Consider the following 6,174-nt stretch of genomic DNA (forward strand, 5'->3'; position numbering starts at 1 on the left):
GCTACCTGCATATCCTAAATCTGCTCTCTGGTATGCATCTGAGCTCCCGTAAGGTTAGCCCTACATAAATCAAATTACACATGCATGTGGCAGAGTAACATACGTATGTAGTCCCACGTGAGATGTAGTTTATGATCTTATATTTTTCTTGCCTTCTGCAGAATCAAAAGTGGTGGCGCTTACAAACAAGGTCATCCAATTACTCATACCAAGGAACAAACATACTGCCTCTAGACCATCAACATGACTTATATTGATATTCAGGCACTCCACATCAGCTGTGACTAAGAGTGTGATGGGTTCCAGAGTTATGCCATGCACCTTAGTGTGGACGTCCATAATGTCCCTTCAAAGGGGTGCAAGTAGTCTTCAGTGAACTTACAAACAGGGTCACAAAGCAGTCCAATAACAGAGACATCTGTATGTTCTGGGGGATTAAAAATACTTTTGTGTACTTTCTGAAGAAAATAAAAAGTGGGTTTTATGGGGTATTTACTCATAAGGCCCTCAAAAACTTGTCACAACTACCTCCAAGATTTAACAAAGATTTAACAACGTTCCTTCAAATAATTTTCCATTGAGTTATGAGTGAGTAGAATATAAATATCCCTTTTCTTCAACTGTCTCAAGGCTTCTTTTTCAAAAAGATCAAAAACATGGCCTCCCTTCTCTACTTCATTAAATACCACATCCTCAAATAATTGGAGTTCTTTTAACTCTTTCCATTGTGCTTGGGTAACAATATTGTATCTTTCATGTTTGGAGATTTTATTGAAATCTTCTATTACCAACCTGGTGAATATTTCCACCGAATTATGTTGTGTTTGTAAAGTACATAAAATCCCAAGAAAATTATGTTTGTTGCGGTTATAGAAAGAAATAAATGGGGAAAATGTCATGGGGAATGAATATGTTTTCAAGACACTATATGTAGTTCATATATGTTATGTTATATATGTTATATGTTGTGTTTATATACAGTTGAAATTAAAAGTGTATATATACTATCTAAAAATACTATATATATATATATATATATATATATATATATATATATATATATACTGTATATATATATTGTGATGCACCAACTAATGGTTTATGGAGAGACAGGTATGTACCGCACAGACAGAGCTCTGCTAAGTTCTGAATCCGGGACAGGTCACTGGGTTTTGTAGTCCCACAAACCTGCATTTTTAGTAAAGGGCTGGATTCAAGGGTTAATGAGCTAGTGATGGTGGACTGGTTAACCACATATCTCCCAGGGGGTGTGCTCCTGTGAACACAGGAAGGTCCTACGTATTTTCTGTGTGCAACACATGGAGGAAAAATGCCCATATGGGAGACGGGAGCTCGCTGGAGCTCGTGAAGGTCCAAGGATCTGGACAACTAACAGGAGCCAGATGAAGAGAGAGAGAATGTTTGAAGGCATTTATATTACTTACTGCAAAGTCAAAAGTTTACATACACTAACATTACTATGCCTTTAAACAATTCTTGACTGTCCATATGATGATGTCATGTGTTTGGAAGCTTCTAATAGATTTTTTGGCAATATCTCAGTTAATCAGAGACACACCTGTGGATGTATTTTAATGGACACGTGAAACACACTGCTTCTTTGTGTAACATCATGGGAAAGTCTCAAGAAATCAGCCAAGATATCAGGAAGACAATTGTGGACTTGCACAAGTCTGGATCATCCTGGGGTATAATTTCAAGATACCTGAAGGTACAAGATCAGAATGTCCAGCCATCATACTGATCAGGAAGGAGACAGGTTCTGTGTCCCAGAGATGAACATGCTTTGGTCCGACATATGCAAGGCCATTGTGCCTGGAGGAAGACATTGCTCCAAAAGAAACATAAAAAAGCCAGATTAATGTTTGCAAATGCAGACAGGAACAAAGAACTTAATTTTTGGAGACATGTCATGTGGTCTGATTAAACTAAAATTGAACTTTTTGGGCATAATTGTCACAGTTCCGCCCCTCATTGTGTTTGATTGGCGAGTACAATTTGTCTCTAAATTTTGGAGAGCTTTCTTTTGTAGTTATAGTTTTCATCCCCATTTTGGCGAATTTTCTAGTATTAGTTATGAATGCCCTGGGGTAGAGGTTGCCATGCAGAGTCTTGGGAATATGGGGAGGAAGGTTCAAAATAATAATGGAACTGCCTAGATTCACAAAAAATGAAAGGCCGAGTGAATATGTTCAGTGGGTCCTGTTTTAGTAATTGGAGATAAGGTTTGGAAGTCTTCTAGGAATATTAAACTTAAAGTTCCATCAGCGAAGATGGGTCCAAAGTTTTTTGGTCCATATGAGATTAATCTTGTGGTCAATCCTGTGGCATTTAGTTTAAAGCTTCCTCTGTCCCTTCGCATCCCTAGCGTATTCCATAAATCCCTATTAAAGGAGTATGTCCCTTTTGTATTGTCTCCCTGATCCCTGCCTCCTTCACTTTCAGTAGACGGTGGCCTGGAGTATGAGGTTCAGAGGGTTGTAAATTCTTGGAGGGTCCATAATTCCCTCCAGTATCTCATCCACTGGAGGGGATATGTACCAGAGAAGAGATGTTGGGTCCCTCCTCGAGATGTGAAGGCCGATCGGTTAGTCTGGGCCTTCCATCTAGAACTTCCTGGGAAGCCCAGGGGTCCAATTTCCCCCCCTAGAAGAGGGGATAATTTCTTGGTTCCACCCCGCAGTGAGTCTGGGATGCAGTTACTAACAGCTTGGCCATCCAATCTGGTACAGGGGCGTGCTAAGCTGTCAGTGTGTTGATTGACAGCTCAACTATCCAATCTGAGACTTTGAGGCATCACCTGTCTCCAAGTGTTCATTATTCCAGGTAATGGCCATGCTACTTAACTGAGCTGTGTCTTCCAGAACTCTGCCAGACATACAGTACATTCAGCTTGTGATGTTTTTTCTCCTGTTCCTTGATCTTTGTATGCTTGATCTTTTTCCTGACCTTGGACTTCTTTATGACAATCCAACTGTTTAATGCCTTCAGCTCTGATCCGTTATCCTCCCCGAACTCTGACATCAGTACATTACCTGACTTTGCTTTTGTCTGTTCCTTCTGTTTATGACATACCATCCTGGCTTCTGAGCTTGGACTCCTTGACCATTCTCACTCACTGCTTGACCGTGATAAGTGACTAGCATCACATTAATGACCATTATTATGTTTCAAGGAAAAATGGAGAAGCATGGAAGCCTAAGAATACAGTGGAATAATGATAACAAAGTCAATGTTTTGGAGAGGCTATGGCAAAGCCTTGATCTCAATCCATTTGAAAATTTATGGGCAAAGCTGAAAAAGCAGATGCGAGCAAGGCGACCTACAAACCTCAATTTTGTCCTGAGAAATGGGCTTGTGGAAGGATATCCCAAATGTTTAACCCAAGTTATTAAGTTTAAGGTTAATGGTACCAAATACTAATGAAATGTATGTAAACTTTTCACTTTGCAGTAAGTAATAAAAATACCTTAACACATTTTCTCTCATTATTCTGGTATTTGGCAAATATTAATAAGCTTGGTAATCCTAATTGACCTAAAACGGGAAAGTTTTTTTCTGATTTCTTTTCAGATATTGATAAAAACATGCATATGTGTCTTTTTTATATAGTCTATGTAAACTTCTAGTTTCAACTGTATATATGCATGAAGAATTAAATATACTGTATATATTCAAATATATGTGTATATATATATATATATATACTTATTTACATACACATAGATTTATGCTATATATTTCATAATGTAGCTATATTTGTCTGTACTTCTTGTTAGATTTTGTGGCTTACAGCTCATTCAACCAGTTGAATGGTTTAGTATGCCCTCCAGCTTAGTATGTAATAATCATGTCTTCTTGACACTGTTTTATTATTCCTGAAATGACTCATTAAGGTAGTTTGCAGTAAACAACTTAACAATCATATTAGCATTGCTGAGAGAAAAAATAAATTGAAGGCTAATGAAATGCACCCCGCCCCAAGGCTCACCTTCCAAGTATTTAATTACTGAAGTATATGCAGAGCTCTGATTGGCCTCTGTGACTATCGATAATTTAAAAAAAAACTACAAATCAATAATACATTACAGAAATGGATATAAAAGGTGCATGAATAAGTGCACGGAGTATATTCACTTCAACTTTAGTAGAACAGTCATGTCTGCAACTAAAGGTGGTTGTGGAGGTGGTGGAGGAGGTTTTGCTCATGGTGGTGGCAGCGGCAAAGACCGTAAGTACAGCAGAAATCCTTTTGGTTATTTTCCTTTTAATGTTACACATTTGGAAAAATAAAATATAAAATATTTACTAAATCTAAAAATAAGCCAAGTGATTTATGTTATCTCTTGTCTTGATACATTACAATATAACCTTTAATATGGCACAGTTGCAATTTGAAAAGTTTTTCAAGGAAACATAGTAGAAAATGTTTTATGATGCAATACTTGTATAAATTGTGTTCATAACTCCCAGGAAGCCATTGATATGTGTTACACATTTTGATAAATTTAACCATGAATCATGTATTTATATAATTGTACTTATCTATCACATTCCAGCTTGTGTGCAAGTTGACCCATGCCAAACTACTGCTATTCCTCCTACTCCTGTGCAATGCATAGGTAAGAAGCTTATATTGCATCTATAACTTTAAGTTATTTAGGCAAATATTTTCTGTAGTCTATTTTGTCTGTTGGCCTATTAAAAACAATAACAATAAAACTTATCATGTATCCCTCCCATAGTTTATCCGTTTATAAATGTAACATAAAACGAGTTTTGCACTGGTGTGGAGTATACACCCTGATACTTGTGTCTTCAAATGGGGAGTCTGGCTTGTCTCCTTTTCCTAAGTCAAGGCTCTTTAGGGTATCAATATTCACTTTTAAGATGCGTTAAGATGCGTATTTCAAAATGTGGCATGATAGCTCAATTCTTCATCCTCTTTGAGTAGCCTATTTGCATATTTAGATTTTCAGAGGAGCCTTCTATGGTCTAAACGTCTCCTTATGCTACCTGGCACTCTTCAAAAGAAGAATTGTCCCTGCTTAAACACTAATTATTATAATGAGTTCTAAAGTTAACAATATTTAAATAGAAGATTAATTTTGCTAATTCAAGGTAACGTATTTGTTTAAACCAGACATCTGCAGGTTACTTATGGGTTATTCTCATGTTATAAAGATATTGAATATTGCAAAGAACTTACATAGGATTTTGCACCTCAAATTGTTTATATACGCATGTAGCTCAAGGAAAGACAAATCCAGCAATACCTTTTTATGACCAGTCTGTTCTTACATTACTGGGAAATCAGCGTTTGAACTAATATTCAAATGAGGTTGAAGAGCTGCTTGAAGATTTGAAGGCTCTATCATGCAGGCACTATGCCCTGCCCAGAACCATCTCCTCCTGCTTGACTAACAGCATTTATGCTGTGTGATTTCAGGCAAAGAAGTCATTAATCTAAGTGTTGCAATTTAAAAAAATCTTTCTAACTAAAAAAAAGAGTAGTTAAAAATAAGACATTCTAAAAAACTAAAGTCTGATATATTACTTTACATTCTTATTAGAGAACATTTTTTTAATATTAATGCTTTTGTTTTATTTATTTTAGGAACAGTTGATCCCTGCCCGACAAACCAGTCAGGAAGCATTGGAGTGGGTTGTAGTTGTGGATGTGGTTCTGCAACTAACTGTGGCCGCGGAGGTCAAATCAACCAAGGCATTGTTGGAACCAAGAAATAAGCACCTCATATAATTAACATTAAGCTGAGCCTAAATGTTAGCATGAAATTAAAAAATAAATTGTAAAGATGCGTATTTACAATTATATATCTAAATTCATCTAATCAAATTAAAGCATAGATGATTTAAAATTGTTGTATTTAAGTTATTCAAGAATTATTTTTCCAAAATGAATAGCAGATTATAATCACAATCCTAAAGGTTAATATTCCTATAGCTGCTTTTAAATGGAAATCTACATACACCCATTTGTTGCCAATATATAGCGTAATTTCAGAACATAATAACATTGGATGTCCACAAGAATAGATATTTCTCACCCATTTCCCTTATTAAATGAACCACAATATTAAGCAGCGTGCTACCGCTAATACAGAGGTGTAGTTTCCAGGTCTAGAAAACACA

General features: G+C 36.4%; 1 long non-coding RNA gene across 1 annotated transcript; it reads left to right on the top strand.

Moving 5' to 3' along the window:
• The first annotated feature begins 4,115 nt into the window (after window positions 1-4,115).
• Window positions 4,116-5,900, top strand: LOC143768532 (uncharacterized). Its single transcript, XR_013213927.1, has 3 exons — window positions 4,116-4,252; window positions 4,581-4,643; window positions 5,639-5,900. It is a non-coding gene; the product is annotated as an uncharacterized LOC143768532 (long non-coding RNA).
• Window positions 5,901-6,174: the final 274 nt, after the last annotated feature.

Source organism: Ranitomeya variabilis, chromosome 4 (assembly GCF_051348905.1).
Source record: "Ranitomeya variabilis isolate aRanVar5 chromosome 4, aRanVar5.hap1, whole genome shotgun sequence".
NCBI classification, from domain to species: Eukaryota; Metazoa; Chordata; class Amphibia; order Anura; family Dendrobatidae; genus Ranitomeya; species Ranitomeya variabilis.